Source organism: Corvus cornix, chromosome 3 (assembly GCF_000738735.6).
Source record: "Corvus cornix cornix isolate S_Up_H32 chromosome 3, ASM73873v5, whole genome shotgun sequence".
Lineage (NCBI taxonomy): Eukaryota > Metazoa > Chordata > Aves > Passeriformes > Corvidae > Corvus > Corvus cornix.
In genome coordinates this window covers 20,253,779-20,272,512 of record NC_047056.1, presented here as the reverse complement: position 1 = coordinate 20,272,512, position 18,734 = coordinate 20,253,779, and the positions used below count along the sequence as shown (strand labels likewise).

The following is an 18,734-nucleotide window of genomic DNA, read 5'->3' as shown; positions in this document are numbered from 1 at the left end:
TAGTACTGGTGGCACAGTGGCACAGCTGGTTTAAAGCAGACATTGTTTTGTACATCCGCACCTCAGCAGAGGCACCTCCACCTCAAGTTTTCTGGTGCTAGAATGGAAACATCTTTGAGCTTACTGCCTTTGGGTGTACGATAGAATGTCACCAGAAGAGAAATGAACTGCTTCTTAATTTAAAAAAAAACAACAAAACAAACCCAAACTGGTTTTATAGCAGAGATAAAAATATAATCAAATTGCCATTTATCACCACAAGAATAAGCAAGAGGCAACTGTCGATCTTCAGTGTCTCCTGAGAGGTTCTGGAAAGGAACAAAACCTACCAGGTGATCTTCCACTGTGAAGGCAGGCAGCAGTGGGGAGGCAACTCAGGATCTACATCCAAGGTTCTGCCACAGCTAAATCACAATTTAAATTTGTCTGCTTTTTTGAGAGGAGAGAATGTAACTGAGGTCACTGAGAAAGATGATGTTTGTGCCACGTTGTTTGACACAGTATCACACAGACAGAATTTATGACATGCCCAACCTATACAACACCGTAAGTGGTGCATTTCTAGGAAATAAACCCCAATATCATGGGGTTTATGCTTACTGTACCTCAAAATTCCTCCCTCTCCCTCAGATAGAGAAGAAAGTAGATGTTCACCTTTACCGTAATTATTTTTTATGGCAATTCTCTTCCATTAGTTAGAGGATCATAATGGAATAAATAGAAAAATGAGCTCCAGGCTGAGTATTCTGCATTGTAATCTAAATTAAACTAGTATTACAAATTTGTTTACATATCTCAGTTGAGCTATGCAGTTTCAAAAGTTACTTGCTGAACGTAAACATATCTCCTGATACTACATTACCCACTATATGCCGTAAAATATATTCCAATGTAATACAATAAAACTGAAAAACCAATAAATGTTCCTATTTATTGAGAAATTGGACAAAAAATAGCTTATTGTCAGTTTTTAAAGACTGAAAATCAATGGATGATGAAAGGTTGTATTTTTTGTTACCATTAGACTGTTGACTCTAGCAATAAGTGAGATATGGATTATAACTGGGGGAGTAAAGAACTGGTGAAATATACAATTTGGAGCTTCTAGGGTTTTGTAGAAACTTAATTCCCAGTATTAGTGCAGCAGTGGCCATCTTGGCACTGCTGTTAATGGGCCCCGAGAGCACAGCTCCTCCATTTTGTTGACAAAGCCAGCTTTAAGTATCTTCCTGTCTTTATGAGCATTTCTAAATTAAGGGGACTCTTAATCAGACTCGCATCTGCTGAGGATCACAAGTAAAGGAGATCCAGCTTTCACATATATTCACATCCTGCTGATCAAAAAAAACCCCAAAAAATCCTCTAACACCACCATGAAACCCCAGTTATTAGAGTGTCACCCCTCAGGTGCCTCTGAGTCCCCCCGGGTGAGCTGCCAAGGGGGGTTCCCCAGGTCTGGCCCCACATAACAGCAACCACCACCCAACACCAGAGAGAAATCAAGTTAAATCAGATATTCAGCTTGCAAAAATCTTTAGCTCTCGTGCTAAAGTTCCGGAGTCTGCCGTCCTTCCTCACACACGTAAGGTTTTCCACATCTGGGCCCTGAGCACAGAGGTCCCATGTAGATGGACTTTGGGCCATCTACACACGACTGAGTTTTACCCTAAGTATGTGGGCAGAGAGAGGTCTGAAAAACACAGATTTTTATAACCTGTTTTCTCAGAAGAATTTATTCATGGGAGTCAGTTTAAAACCTGAATTTCTATATTCGTTCAACAAAAAACGCACAACCGCACAGAGGCTGGGGAGGCATTCTTGTCTCCCAGTGCAAACAAGGCAACATGGAATACTAAAAAAAGTACACAGTGATAAAATCCACCGAGCTAAACATAAACACTGCACCCAGGGTCCTGAAATAGTGATCTATGCCAACATTTTTCGAAGTGAACCAGTAGATATGACCATTACATATAAACCCAAGTATAGATGTTCTACTCGGACTGTATTTCTAAACTCTGGAACAGAGTCTGAAAGGATGCCAATTACAAAAGGGAGTTAGGGCTGCTTTTAGGATTTAAATTCTCTCTGTATGTTTCATGATTATACAGCAGCTCAAATCTTAGATGGGGGTAATGCAGAAAATGCCTACACTGCCTTCAGACACACAAATGTTCTTCTCTGGAGAAGTGGGCAGTGACCACTGGGCCTGGATGTGATGAAGAACTAGTAAAGTAAGCCGACCTTCTTCTGCAGTACCTGATTTTACAAATTCAGAGAAGCACGCAGTTAAAAGTCTTCAGAAAAAAAATTTCCCAAGACCTGGATGGAGCTGACAGTGTGCAGAAATGGCCATCCTACTGCTGGCCCCAGTCCTGTGTTTCCCTGACATAAAACCTTTGCTTCAAACCGAGGACAGCACAGAGAGAACTAATTTTCATATCATGGTTTCCTTCTGGTTTCCCAGGTAGGAAGCTATTTCTAAAAAGGGGGCTGTTACCACGTCTGCATAATCACATACCAAAAAAAGATTAATGTTGTTCCTGTAAGCTTTTGCTTAAGTATACCATGGAAAATAACTTTGATGAAATAATTTGCCCAGAGCACTGCTTGTCTGGAAGATTTCTATAATTTAACCACAGTTCTGTAAATAATTTGGTGATAGACAGGCCATCAGCATAATTTGGTGCTAGACCCATGCAATGTTAAGGAAATGGCCAGCAGGCCAAAATTAAATCAACTGGGACCTAGCATGTACAATGCACATTAAAAACCAGTCCAAATCTATTATTTTTTGGAATATGCTTATCCACTTTAAAGGAAGACACTGATTTTTGCTTTGGGAATTAACACAAAGGAATGTCATGCTTCCTCCCTGTGAGGGAAAGATCACCCACACAGGGTTAAACCTGCAGATCTCCATGAAGATGTACAATATTTTTGCACCATAGCATCCCAAACTACAGCATTTTGTACCACTTTTGGACTTACCAGAAACTTTCATCAAAGTATCTCAGTTCTCCTGTGCTGATAACCTGTAAAATAGCAAAAGCCATTGCCCTGATTTTTACTCAAGATGTAACCAGGTCTGCAAGATAAGAGGTACAAAATTGTATGCATGGTACATTGCACCTTTAATCATCTACCTACCTGAAATACTTAAGCAAGTAGTTAGACATCTAAATGGTCCAACTACAGGCTTAAAATAAATGAGTTTTGTAGTACATGACTGTGTCCACGTAATTTGAAAACTGGCTTTCACATTCCACCTCAAGCAAAGCATCATTTCAGCTACAGGCAGATCAGAAACTTAAAGTCAGTAGCAGAGACAAGAACAGGACTAAGATTTAGTATTTCAGCTGAGAAGAGAGAACAAACGACTGCAGGATGCTTCCCACTGCACTGCTTCACTTCTGGACAAACATTTTTCCATCAGAAATGTCCACAATCAGCATTGCTTTCCTGCATCATCATAATGTAAATGGAGATACATTCTGGAAACCCTTGATGATTTTTACCAAATGAGAAGGGAATGGCAGGGAAAATAGCATACTAAACAAAGGCAACAAAGCCATCCCTCTCAGCTCTACTGAAAAAAGGCCTCAAGAAGCAGACACATTTATATTTCTTTTTAACTGAAAATACAGAGAAGGAGGTGAAGTAGATGGGTTAAAAGCCAGCAAAAAGTAGCATTAAAAAGCCCACCAGGTATTGTTGCAAGAACCTCTAGATAAGCATCTTAAATCAGGGTAAATTACACACCTCATGCTGGTGACTCGGTCATGGGAAATTATGAAGCTACGTGATGTCTCATTTGTTGTGCTGAAAACAAATGTAAATAAATTACTGAGAGAATCTCATTTACATTTAGAAATTCATCCCGATGCATGACATGACTGCTGATGTTTTTTTAAATGACACTTTGAGAAGAAGTGCCACTATTAAAAACAGATCATAGCCACCTCAGCGAGAGCCTGTGCATGTGTGCGTGTGTATGTGCATGAGTGTGCAACGGCAGATGTTCTAGAGAGATCTTTCAGATCTTTGGGGAAAAGGCTTTCTTTTACTGCTGCACGACCAAAATGGTGGCACCAGAAGACAAAACCACCGATATGTATTCTTCTGTGTATTTCCCCCCTTCCAGAGGGGGAAGCAGAAAGACAATGTTATGGATTGGCTGCTGCCACTGCAACAGAAAGTGCAAATACTAAAATGGTAGGAACAGAAAATAGCGTGGCACATCCTTCCATCATCAAGTGTAATAAAACTTCCCCTTAAATACACACACAAAAAGCCTTTTGCTAAGCTTTTATCTCCCCCCTCCACATCTCACATTTTAAGCTGTCACTGAAAAAATTGAGAAGGATATCCAGGAAGCCATAAGATGGAGAGCAAGTTGAACTGCTGTTAGCTAAGCAGCACACATTCAGGCAAATATCCAAATGCTTTAGGAGCTGTCATTCTCCATCCCGCGTGGGAAGGCTGCGAAGAGACGGACTTGCTCGTATCATGATTGCTCTTATTATTACAGCAGTGAAAACACTGCATACTAATGGATGTGTTTTCAGAAAAAAAGACTGTTAGATGGCTTTTTAGACTCTGTGCCTGGCTGTCTGGGCTTCAGTATCTGATACATCCTATGCCTTTCTTTGCTTCCAAAACAGAACTCCAAAAAAAAGTTTGTAACGTGAGGGCAAAATAAAACATATTTCCAAATGGGGACATGACAGTGTTCTACAACCCCACATACGGCAGCATATTTACATAAGCCTGCATAGGTCAGAGAGTTTATTTGTTAAGGGACAAATAAGCAGGCCATGAAATAATTATTTTTCATTGTGCCCTGCCAAACCTACCCAGCCAAAGGCTAAATTGAGCTGCTATTGTGATTATTTGAACTGTGGAGCCAAAAGTCTTCACTGCAAAGCATCCCAGCTGTCCTAAATTTTATTCTGATGGCTAGTTTTCACACTAGCTTGAAACTTGCCAAAAATGCTCCACAAAACAGGCAGGCGGAAGGCTTGCTTTATCCAGACCTACATCAATTACTGATTTAGAGCTGTTCTGAGAACTTGATTATTAACAAATCACTTCCCAAAATTGTTATGACAAGATTCACATATGCAAATGGCAAGCTGCTCGTATGTACACAGCTAGCAAAAGAAATTAATACAAAGGTTCCCAGATTTATTTATGGTTATTTCCTATTCTGCTTTACTGCAAATTAGCCACTAAAATATTAAAAGAAAGGGGAGAGATCCAGCTGCAGCATCACAGCTTTGACATATGGTGACATGGAAACACCCAGGCCATAATGCTCAACATGCTTCTGCCTTCACCCACCTCCTTGGGGAAAAGGATCTACCAGTGCCTTCTGGCACCAGAGGAAGCAAAACCACCACGGTAGCTCTCAAGCTGCAGATTTGGCCAACATACCAAGGAGCAGGTAGGATTACCCTGAGAACAGCTCAGACGACAAGCTTGGGAGGATATTTCATATTTTAAACAAGGTTGACAGTGGAGGAGGGGGAACAACAAATATATTTTTTTAAACCTCATGCTTCAAAGCTTAAATTAATCCCTAATAATGAAAGATTAGGATGAGAATGTGTAGAGAGAAGATTATCCCAAGTCTGCCCATTGTGAGGCTCTTACAACTTTACTTGAGGTGCCTGGGGTTGGTCATTGCTAGAGACAGAGCAGGAGGATCTTGGGAACGATTAGTTTTGTGCTCTCTACATTTATGCTTAAACAACTAAGACACAAACAAAAGACAAAGAGCCTAATTGTTCTGAAGGCAGCAGACTTATAAATAATGAAATGCCCATCACTTGGTATCAGGCTGTATGTACCACAACCCTGACCAGACAAGTGCACCTTACTGCAGCCACCCTCCTCCTCCTCCACACCTCCTCCTATTCTTCATCCTGTTTGTAATTTCACTGTAATATCCTCAGGGCAGCAACCACTCCACATTTACACACGAATTAGAACAACACCTCACACAACGGCATACCAGTCCTGATTGGACCTGGACTGCTCCTGGGAATGCTGCTGGGAACAGTACTATAAAAAGAGCTCATAAATGTATAGAGTTCAGCACAGTAACACACGCACCCCTCCCCCCCCCTCCACCTTTTAACACAGTTAGCATCACCAGACTGTTAACTCTGTTTTCATAATAAAACTGCAGATAGTTTAATCCATTTCTACGCTCCAAGATGGTTGCAGGATGTGTAGCTAAGATCCAGCACACCTCCACCAGCACACTCTGTGAAGTCAGGCCTTTGCAATGGACCCCTGCACTTGCTGCTTAGTACAACGACAGAAATGCTACCAGATCACGTTGTAGAGGTCAAGGCTTAGGTTGAATCTTGCTTAGGATTTGCATGGAAGCTGATCCAATGACGGGCTGGGGACATTCAGGATGAGTAAACGAAGGAAGCCACAACAGGGTCAGCCACATCACCTGTGTGCAACCATTACAGACCTGATTAGCCCAAATTCCCTTCTGATTTCCTTCCTTCCTTGGGAGAGGCTTTTGACCTTTGAGCTAATATTTTAGTATATTCTGGAATTTCAAATTTTGTACAAAATAAACTAGTTATTTTCAGGTACTTCAGATATAAATAGCTCCAATACAAATTTTTAACTTGCTCTGGTACTCAGTCACGCTATTTTTAACTGAAAATATAACAAATAGATTTGAAAATCTTTGGCAACATATTTCCATTTTTCCAACAATTCTGACACATTAATTATTTTGTTGAGGACTTTTTCCTGGAGGACTATGAATGGCCAATATGCTTCACAAAGAGCAAAAGAAAAAGGAAGGGAGTGGGTACAGGTAAGGTGGCAAATCAATAAGTAACTTGAGTGCAAATTCAGGCACTTGAGCCCCCTTTAAAGTCAGGTTCCATGTTGTAGTGACTCTTTCCAATAGTTAATATCTAGAAAAATAGAAGATATAGCCAAAATGTAAAACATATTAAAAACCTTAATTACAATAGAATGGCCACTTTGTCAGGCCTGTATTCTGCATTGATACGGCACCAGAAACTGACCTTAAAAATCTATCATACAGATTACAGCTGTTATCAACTGCATTAATCTCTTTCAAAATAAAATAAAACTTTTTAAAAAGTACAAATGACTTTTTGTTGACTGCCAGATGACAGATCTCTTTTTCATTTGCCTAAAAACTCTACACAGTCAAATTGTGTGTAAAATCCAAGATCGTAATTATTTTTTTTCTGGCTCCTGATGGGATAGTAGCATTACAGAGCCCTTTTCTATATAGCTTTGCACTCAGTGCAAGTTTTGTCCATGGCATAAATGTGGAGATTTTCTGTCTCACAGAGATGAGACCCTCACTGCTGGACATTCTCAGCCTAAGAACTTGAGTTTCTCCATGAACTTCCTGCAACCCGTGACTTAACTCTTGTCCCTTTTGCCTGTGGTGCCAATGGCTCCAACCAAAGCAAACCTGTCCAATGTCACACTTCCACTCTGGAGCAAAGACCACTCAGGAATGATCTTTTTACTTCTACAAAGACAGTAATAGACCAAGGTCTACATGGAACAGGCTGTTGACAACCCCGCACTTACTCAGTCATAGATATGTGACAAAGTCCAATTAAATCCTATTAGGGAATAATACAAATGACAGAGCTTAAAGAATACAGTTAGCTCCTAATTAGACAGCCCATAAATCTGTTCAGAACCTTCAGAATTTACCACCAGAACAGGATCTCAAGACCTTTCACTGAGTTTCATTTTAACAGACCTGTTGTCCACTGAACCAACAACTCTGTTGCTTACAGACAAGATATTTCATCAACTTAAATACTATTAAAAGATGATTATGCACTGAGCTTTCCTGAAATTGTGTAACATTTGCATGGTATAACACATACTCTTACTTGTTCACTGCAGTCTGATTCAAAGTGCTATAAATATGTTTGCCCTTTCTGCTAAGCCCGCCTAAGGGATTAGCAACCCCCCAAAAGTTCAGTTGAATATTAACTGCATTAACTTTGCAGACTGTAACATACTGTTACACTCAAACAGCCTACGGTGTGGTATGGATGACTTGCTTAATAAAAAATGTTTTCTTGCAAAGCCCGATTGCTAGAAAAAAGAATTTGCTCTGTCAAAGGGGGTGACCTCTTCCATTTACTTCATAAAGCAAACAAACAAAAGGGAGAACTTTACAGGGATGTCCAGAGAAATGTTTATCATTTCATCTGTCAAACCAGACGGACTTCCCTTGGCAACAGCAACACAGCACCAGCTCCACTCTACGTTAGAAATTAAGTCAGTTCACCATGAAAAAAACCTGTGAAACACAGCAGCAAAAGTGTCATCTACTGTAGTAATGTGAACTCAAAAACTATAAAAGAACTATGTTTGCTTACTTATTTTGTTAAGTAAGAAGCGCTTTGCGTGCCAACTCCCATAAAAACCTCGCGTGCTGGAAGACTTTTCAGCACAAAGTTATAAAGCAGTGAAGACAAATAAAAAGAAGAGAAAATATTTAAAAGTTGGAAGAGGAAGAGCTAAGAGGAGTGTGAAAAGGAGCTGACTTGATAGCTAGTGACAAAAGTCAAGTAAGAGCAGATTCTCGAACCTCCCAAGCAAAAAGCTTCCAGGCAGAGGCAGGGGGTGACTGGCAGTATCTGATCAAAAGATGAAGAAAGGCAAGAGAAAGAGGAAAATGAGAAAGGCTGGGACAAGTTTCTTAAGGTTATGAGGTAAAAAGTATCCAAAAGATTGCTAAAATACTTATAAAGATTTAAAAAAATCCTCCTTCATTATAATTGCAGTAATAAAAAATGTAGAGCCTGTCTGTTATGGGATGAAAACAGAAATTGCATAATACAGGGGTTTTTGCTTTTATAAAAATACCCAGATGACACAAACCTTCTCTATGCTGCTGTGGAAACATGTAACAACACTCAAGAGACCTTAATCCTGAACGCTGCAATGAAGCCTTTCTCATTTGGTCTTCAAGGATCACGTCTCTATCAATTTGCAAAAACATACTCTCCCATACAAAGGACTTGGGTGTTACAGAAAATAAATCCAAACTTTGAGAGTTAGAAACCATATTTCTTCATAATGCTGGACATTTACTTGTTTCTGCCATTCACCATCACCATTATGTTGTCTAGAAATGGAGACCAACAATAGATGTAGGTAATTACACAAGAACTTAAACTGCAGAGAGCTTCAGACCACAACATTAAACTGGAATTAAAGCTTTACAGGAAAAGAGATATGTTTCAGTCCCTGCAATCACCTCCCTCCCTCAAACACACACTGCACACCTGCTACCCACCAGCCAGATGGGACTGAATTCTCCTGAATCAGATCTTGGACTTTTAAGCTCAGCTTGAGTTCAATTGGATTTCAAGACATGAAAATATATTATCATTTCACATTCAAAAAATTACACCAGTGTCCAGGAACTTCTAGTTTCAGTACTGCTTGGACAATTAGATACGTATTAAAGTGGGATTATTGCCCCAAATGTACTAATAGAAATAAATAAAATGCAGCTTTGCATCAACATTTCATTTAATTACACATGCTCACTTAATACATGAAAAACAGAGAGAAGCTGATTTTATATCATCAGCATGTTAACTGACATTGGGAATTTAGCTAATTTGCAGTGACCAGCAGTATTTTTTTAAAAGTCCACAAAGGCAATTTAGCAGCCCAAACTCACTTAAACATTGTAGGAACTGGCCCTTAATGCACAGGTATCATAAAATATTAACACATGTTAAGAAAAAGCTGGGAAGCATTATATTCCTAGAGAATTTGCTAAGCTTGCATAATGTAACATTTGTCGTCAATAAAGTTTCCTCAGTTATGAGATCTCTAGTCTGTTTTCCAGAAGAAAGTCTCTTTTCCTCTCTCTCTATTCCAGCAGCACAGCTCCACCAAGTCCCTGCTGCCTGCACTCCAGTGGAGTACTGGCAACTGGCAAAGTCACATTTTTAATTGGGACTGGCCTCCAAATTAAGACTTTCCCCACCTTTTCCTTCAGTCCTGAAACCAACTTGAGACATGCAGGGGGTTAACAAGTCACCGGTCACCAGCGAGCCCTTCTCTGCAGAGGCCACGGGCATCTGGAAGCTGCTGCCGGTGGTGTTCCGCCAGAGCCACGCCTGGCAAGTGCCAAGGCACAGGAATGCGAGTCCTGCTTGCTTGGCCAGCCTTGGACTGACCTTTAGTCGTAACAGGGAACAGGAGTTTTGTTAGTGAACACAGAGTTCTGGTCTACACATTTTTTAAATTGATTATTTTATTGATGTAAAGTGCCCAGGTGCCCTCCCGACAGTCACTAATATAGATTTTGAAAATAAAATTAATTAAGGGCCAGTCTGGACCACCTTTACTGTCACCATGTAGTACCCTTTTCTACAAGTAACAATGCTATCAACCAGCGAGCACAAGTAGAGTGTTTGAGCAGTATTTCATTACATCCCAGAACACCTGACCATGGAGGTCAAGATCACGGTCACCTATCTATGCACACACACGCACACACACACACACGCACACACACACTCCCTCTCCTCTCCTACCTTCCAAAAGGGGAACTGAAGCACAGAAAACTTAACCAGCCAAAGGCAGTGTCAGAGCTGCGCCGCTCCGGGCTCCGTCCTTCCGGAGCGCGGCACAGGGCGAGCCTGAGCGGGAGCAGAGCAGCCTGGCACGCAGGCTAATCTGAATTACACTCATCCAGCCCTCGAAATGGTTCCTCATTAGCTGCGGGTTAATGGAGTCCCAATGAGTAGTGTTATTTTCATCCCCTGCCTACTGAACACAAAATTCATTTGCAAATATCCTGTAAAATACTGCAAAGCAAGCCAAAGAGATATGACAACATAAGAGGCATACTATTTATGGAATGCACTTACCGTCATTTAGAAAAGGAAGCTGACATGAGCAACAGCCTAAATTTAGCAACACATTTAGTTTTTATTCACTAGTCACAATGACAACATTTTAGAAGGCTACTGCACACCTTGTGCGCCGAAAGGTTCCACTGAAATCAAGACAGACTTTGATCTGAAAGGAATTTGGGATCAGCTCCTTAATGAATACAACACTGAGTTAAATTAAGGCAATCACCATCTTGACTTTCTATTCCAAGTAGATATAAAATTACATTGATTGCAGGAAATGGTGGCATTCAAACAATATTGCAATGGCCAAAGCCTGAAAGCTAAATTCATTGTCAAGCTAAACTAGGCTTTCAGAGGGCACCATTTGATTTGAGGCAAAAAAGCATCTGCAAACCACATATTTTCAATTAATAGTGTAAAAGGCACAGAGTAAGAAAGGAAAAACACAGGTCAATATGCTACATGCCACTCACAGAAGCAGAGTCTCTGCATGAAGATACTGTGCATGTACATCATATATATGTATATATATGTGAGTGCATGTGTGTGTTCTGGGCTTTTGGGGGGTATTTTTTAAGGCAGCCTGTACTACAAAGGCCAAATTTGAGATCCAGAAAGGCACAATGCATTTCCAAACAGCCTGACAATGCTCTTTTACCCAAGCTATCTTTAATTCAGAAGTAATTTCAAATCAACAGCACACAAAGTTAAACCTAGTTCTTTTGAAAACTCAGAAAAAGAATTAATTCGAACCCTTACCTTTGGCACCTTAAAGACTTTTGGCCATGACTTACCTGTATAAATAGAAAGAACTAATTTACTACAGAAATGCCCATGGGCAAACATGTTCTGGCTAATGAAGTGTTCAGCTTTTGCATGATTAACCAGCTGGTGGGGGTGGTGTAAAAATCACAGGGCATAAAATAATAAGAAAAATCGATTAGCAGCTCTCTTTTATAGCACTCTATGAAAAATTTCCTTATTTTTGCTCAGCAGTTTGGAAAGTGGCTGTAGAGAAAGATAGACTTGAATGACTTACCAAGGAGTCAGGCAGAGACTGCACCAGGCACTCACTCCTCCAAGACCTGTATCGCAGAGAGGTTCAAGTGAAAAGCAAGATACCAACCAGCACCATGGCTGGATTACTTATACAACAGGTCCTGCCACTAGTCATAAGGGTAGTTTTCTACTATATAGCAAAAGACATTCTATAAAGTAAAAACCATGATTATGCCTTGACTCAGTTCAGTTTCTTCCCCAATGCTCTACACTTGAACACCTCAGCTGGCTACAGCCATTCCCATGAGCCAATTAAAAAAGTGCCTCCATATGAGCCCAGTGATTCATATGCTACTTAGAAATAATGCACATATTTGGGTGATGCTACATGAAAAAGATGGGGCTTGCACTCACTAGGGACAAAAATCCTCTTGCCCTTCCTATCCTGTACAAGGGGTTCCTTGCAAGCTCACATGCTCTGCCCTCAAAATAGGACCTAATTAGTGTACAAATATTTGGCAGACAGGTCACGAAAATAAATTTATCATTAACTCTCCCCTAAACCAAGGCAGGTTATCCTGAAGCAGTTTTACTTCGTACACATTTGCTCTGGGTAACCCTTCAGCTCAGGTACAACTGGCATATAACAGTTTCTTTAAGAAGAAAACACACATATTTTTATGGCATGGAATTACTGCAGAAATATGAAAGAGCTGCTCACATAAAACATATGTATCAGGAATAAAAAATAAAAGCAAAAATTTAAGTTACAGACAATTTTCAATAGGCCATTGTAATAGGCACAGTCCTTCTTTAACATCATTAGTTCTATGGAAAATGCATGTTTTACACCTATTTATGGACTTTCAAAGACTGGTTTACAGCTATGTACCATGGGAGACACAGGCAAAGGATTTGCATCTCAGGGATTTGCAAAGTGTTCCAGCCCTGGGGATGCAACCATAACTCCAATGCTGGGACTTCATGGGCTGGGAACCTCCATTAACTCCCTCTGGCAATATACAAGCTGTTCCCTTATATCCACAGCTGATTTCTAACCACAACCAAATATTGCCTCCCCGAGAGTCCTCCGTTGTGGTATGTGATGGTATATGATATACCTTCATATGCCCAGTTACCTGGATATGAATTCAATTCTGAAATCATTCTGGTATACCGTGAATGCTGTGGCTCAAAATATTCAATCTTACCATGGGATTCTTTGTGAGGAATAACAATTTTACCTGAAGTAAGAGTTATTTTTTACGAGAAGAACCAAAGCAGAACTCTGAAGCCCATTTTCCTTCTTTTCATGTGTCCTGTATTTACTTTAATTACCACTTCCTGAGGAAGACAGTGTCACTTTAAATGCACCCAAAGAAACAATTTTTCCATGCAGTTTCCCTATAGGAGCCAGGCAGGTTATCCTGAAAATGGATCACTTCATGCATACACCATATACTCTACTTCACCTAAAGATTCACACTGAAGAACTGGTCAGGCCCATGCAGGTTAGGTAACTCTAAAAATATTCCATAAAGGTCTTCCTTTCTTATCAGGTGCAGCTGAGAAATCTTGTCACTAACTTCATGGTCAGTCAAGACTTCTGATATTAAAGAGGTTTTTGCCCATTTTCAAGGCATTGCTGGGTAGTTGGATCTTTCTACACTTGCACAGATCTTGCTTTTGAGCCTCCTCTAACTTTTTGGAAACATTTCTACATATTAACACTTAAGAAAGTGGGCACAGAGCAGACACGAGCAAACAGAAATAGAGGGAAACTGAAAACACTGGCATTTCTCTCAGTTCATCAGTTGTGAAAGTGCTATTTCCAGATAGAATTCACCATAAAAAGAGAAGTTTCTAGTTAAGCAAGAAGTGGTATTAAATTCCACTTAAGTCTAATTTCTATGGTCATATTTGAATCATGAGCCATTTCTAAAATGTCGTGTATTTCTAACTCTGGTGAACTGGGACCCTGACAACACCGGCACTTCTAAGCTGTGCTTGAAGCTATTTTCAAACATGGTAACAGCCTAATATGGTTACAACACAATTTATTAATTGCAGCTATACTTGCTAAGAAATTATGCTGTGCAGTATCTAAGTAACATCATAATTTTGGTAAGCCTACTTGTTTCAAAAGTAAAATTGTTTTTAAAAGCCTATTTGCTACAGAAAGTGAATGCTTGTTAAAACTGTATATGTATGTATGTATAACTGATATGAGGCACAGCTGGTTTACAGAAGGAAAAACCTCATTCTTCAGACCTGTGCATCATACTCCAAAAGCTTTATGTAATTATCTGTTTGTTTACTTATGAGCAATTGCTTCGGAGGAGCCCCCCAGTGAGTGTTTGCTCTGTGCTCTGCAGAGGGGTCAAGCACAACATACAGACTGTGCTCTGCAGGTTTGCCTTCACACACACAAAGGTATTTAGGTGCCTAATTCCACTTATACCCACTCTCAGTGAAATTGATAGAGAGTAAGTGCCTCTGAGGACGTGATCTTTTGACATCAACGTGGATTCCCCAAATGGATCCAGGTCCGTGCTTTTACGGACACCAAAACAGCAGAAAATAAAAACATTCTGCTTTGTTGGCCTCCTTATCCTCTTCTATATTGGAGTTTCTCTAAGACCACAGTCCCTGGTAGAAGACATAACAGCCAAACAGGCTGGTCTAATTAACCAGAGTTTTTCACACTAATTAGGAACAACATGAGCATTAAGCAATCAATAGGACACCTTATGCCACTACTGCTTAAGTCTGCTTTGAATACTTCTGGTTCAGATGTACCCTTGAAGCATATTTGGAGGGTTCTTCCTGACATCCTCCTACGCAGCATCAATTTTTAGCAACAATAATCTTTCCCATTACACTGGAAATTGATAAGCAACATTGTTAACCTATGTGATGCAGCTGAAAGTCAGATGTAAAGTTCATATCGAGGAGCCAAAGGATTTTTTATTTTATTTTGGTAAAGTATTTTGATTACTTCTAATGTGATTGTACACTTGACCAATGAGTAATATAGTATGATATTTACCACACTGCAAACAAGTTGCATACAGACTTAACACACACATCCCACTCAGGAGCAAGGGGAACCATGCTCCACCAGTCACTGTACGCTCGCAACTCAAACTCACTTCCAAATTCATATGAAATAACAATGCAGTAATTTATTCAAAAGTCATTTAAAACTCTTTCTGAATAACTTCTTAAGGACAGCTGGCAGGAAAGTAATATGTCTTAAGTACAGATAAAAACAGAAAACCTGTAAAGCATCTTTTCCAACTGAGAGGCTCAACTGCTAAAATTAGTTCTTGGAATTTCTCCTTTGGGTGCCAGTTCAAACCTTGCTCCAAATGACCACTAACTAACAATCCTCCGGACTTTGAAATAATCCACAACTACTCAATATGATCTGTTTGCTGACTAGGTGCATGCAACCCCCTCACAAAACATCACATTCTCATATACTTATTTTAAAAAATGCACTTTTGTTCCAGTGTCCTGAAACTAACTGTACAAACACAAAGAACTCAGATGCCCTCTCAACCCCCACTGGAAGTGACAAGTGAGTCCTTCTAAAATTGCAGACACATACTGTCAAGTGCAGGTGTTTGTAAACAAGTTTGGAAATGTTTCTAATTATAAACCATATGAGTTAAAATTAGAAGTCCAATCCGCTAGCCTTAAATAAAAGAACTTCCAAAAGTGTTCATCTAAATGACAGCAACTAGTGATGTTTCATTTATAACAAGAGCAGAGTTCCTGTGCCAAGCAGCACACTGCTCTTCACCGAACTTTCCACTATGAGCTACAGTACATTTCTTAAAAAAAAAAAAAAAAAGGATTTGATAAGAATTTTAATTTGCTGTCATACTATGATACTGTGTATTTGAAAGTACAATCTAAAAATACCCTATTCACAGGTCTCCCGTGTTTCATATAATTATAAAGAAGGAAAAAAAATGTTCCCAAATCTTCTGAATCTGTCTTGGCTGACAACATCAAAGTTCAGCTTTTCTGCGGAGCTTCCCACGCTGACCTTCTGAGAACTCAAACCAAACTCTGCTTGAGGGAGCCTTACTCTTCTGGATGAAGTTCTCCTCAATAACCTCAACTACTGCAAAGCTTGGCTTGCCTGGCACCAAACTGCTGAGAGACAAAACTCGGAAGGGCAATCCCAGAGCTCTGGCTGATGGAGATCTCGGGATTCTGTCACTGAACTTGAGATGTCTCAGACTTGCCTTCACTACTCTGATGTGGAGGTCAGAAATGCAGCTCTAAGGAGCCACATGCTTCGACCAACACTTCAGACAGAGGCTGAGAAAAGGCAGATCCTGCAGCCCTCATACACCATTTACAATGCAGTATGATGAGATAGTGCAGACACACAGATGGACTTTAACTTTGCAGAAGTTTAGGGAGAAAACCGAGCTAAAGGAGAGGGAGATCTTTTAAGGGGAAAAGAAAAAAAAAGATTAATTAATCTCATTATTTCTTAAAGGAAACATAACAGCACATTTGAGCATGTCAGAATAGCTTCAGCTGATTACAAGGGAGCGAACATGAAACAATTGCAGAGAGGCTCAACTATGGCCTTAATTCAAGAAAGGGGTAGTCTCCTGCTGCACTGTCCTGAAAAAAATGGAAAGGGACATGGATTAAACAGTGAGAACCTGCTCCAGGAACAAGGTGGGACTGGCCCTGCCCAGCACATATCCCTCTGTTCCCAACCTACAGCACAGGCAGGGGCTGTGAGTGGCAGTGAAACAACAGCTCTTCGTCCCCTGCACAGCCATTCTCCTCCTCCTACTCCACTGGGATGTTACATGACAGAGGAAAAGCTCAAACCCATCCTCCTCAAGAACCAGGACAGAAAGTAAGTTGCCCATGTCTCATCACAGTCAGGGAGCTATTTCACATAATAACCATTATCCAACCTTTCCTTTTCCTTCCTTTCCTTTCCTTTTTAGCATTTGCTCTGTAAAAATAATAGTGTAAAAATATTTTTTTTCTGGAGATCCTTTTGAAATTCACTGCCTTCAACCAACATGACCATACCAGTTTAGTGCTGTACCTGGCAAGTGTAGTGCTTTCAAAGCAGGAGTCTTGTAGGTGGCACTTCCTTTGCTGCAAGTCATAAAATAATGGAACTGCTTGGGTTGGAAGGGACCCTAATGATCATCTAGTTCCAACCCCACTCCAATGGGCAGGGACAGCTTCTACTAGACCAGGTTGCCCTAAGCACCATCCAACCCAGCCTTGAAAACTGCCAGGGCTGAAGCATCTAGTTTCTCTTGGCAACCTGTTCCAGTGTCTCACGACCCTCACAGTAAAGAATTTCTCCCTAATATCTCATCTAAACCTGCTCTCTGTCCGTTCAAAGCCATTTTCCCTTGTCCTATCATTATACCCTGCTAAAAAGTGTCTCCCCTCCTTCTTACAGGTGACTATAAAATCTCCTCAGGGCCTTCTTTTCTCCAGGCTGAACAACCCCAACTCTCTCAGCCTGTTTGCATAGGAGAAGGACTCCAGCCCTCTGAGCATCTTTGTGGCCTCCTCCAGACTCAGTCCACTGGGTCTACATTCTGCCATGCTGGGGACTCCATAGCTGGACACAACACTCCAGGTGGGGTCTCACCAGGGCACAGGAGAGGGGGAGAATCCCCTCCCTCAACCTGCTGGCCACTCAGCTTCTGTTGTAGCCCAGGATATGGTCGGCTTTCTGGGACGCAAGAGCACATTGATGGGTTTTATTGAGCTTCTCATCAACTAACCTGGAACTGCTTATCTCTTAAGCCATTCCCCGCCTTTTTAAGCCATTTTAAGCCAATTCCTTTTTTTGGGGGGGGACATAAGTAAGGGATGGAGAAGCCACTTTGGTGAAGGGACCACAGTAAAGAGTGATGGTGCATCTCATCTGCAGCTGGTGGCTTCTACCCCTCTTTTCCCCCTCATTTCCTAGGCTTGGGTACCTCATCCTCCCCTTTCCCGGCTGGTGCTGTGAGAGCTCCCTCTCCTGTTCCAGTTTAACCAATGTTAGACCCTGTTGTACTGGAAGCGTGGCCTGAGTGAACAGAGCAGGTTCTAAAAGAGTCTCAGTGAACTAGGTTTCCTGCCAGAAACTGGCACCAAAATTAATTCCCTGAGGGGGTATAACTATAAACTTCCAACTAAAACCTATGAAAATTTACTTCTTTATTGAACACAGATATGTATTCACATGCCCAAATTTGTATACACGCTATGGATATTGTGTATGCACGATATATACACATATATACCCACACATGTATGTGCACACACACACGTAGCATTGCAAATCTTTAGTGCTACTAACCTCATTGCTATTTTAATTCAAAGCAAGGATAAAAAACATTAGTTTCTACAAGCCCATCTAAACTTCTGAATGTACCTGTACTGGGTTAACCTAGAAAAACGTTTTTTCCTAAATGAGTATATATTGGACCTGTGTTTGCAAGTCTAAAAAACCCAGGCTTTTCACCGGGTATATAAATATTTTAGTTAACAATAAGTATGTATTTAGGAGATTCTGCATCAAAGTCTAGATCAGATAGGGCAATTAACCCATTGCAGTTTTTCTAATATATTAGATGAAAGAAAATACATTTAGGAAACGCATAATCAGACTTAAATTAAGCATTTGAGTGGTAAAATAATCTCAGATAGCGCTTTATTTCTAATATTTTCTGCATGCTCAAAATGAAAGCATGAAGAGCAGTGCAATTGCATATATCTTCTACCAAAAATAGCTGGAAAATACTAAAGAAGAGTGCC

At 40.5% G+C, this 18,734-nt stretch overlaps 1 protein-coding gene across 7 annotated transcripts in view; it reads right to left on the bottom strand.

Annotated features, from left to right (window-relative positions):
- ESRRG (estrogen related receptor gamma) overlaps positions 1-18,734 on the bottom strand; it is a 374,892-nt gene that overhangs the window by 329,524 nt on the left and 26,634 nt on the right. For 2 of the 7 annotated variants that reach the window (XM_039568398.1, XM_039568401.1), the window contains exons 2-4: positions 11,962-12,007; positions 3,763-3,822; positions 2,992-3,035 (exon numbers count right to left, since the gene is read on the bottom strand). The exons of 2 other annotated variants lie outside the window; for them this stretch is intronic. The gene's annotated coding sequence lies outside the window, so the exon portion shown is untranslated. Of the gene's footprint in view, positions 1-2,991; positions 3,036-3,762; positions 3,823-11,961; positions 12,008-18,734 lie in introns of those variants that run through there. 3 more of the 7 variants (XM_039568399.1, XM_039568402.1, XM_010393587.2) reach the window with 3 other exon arrangements.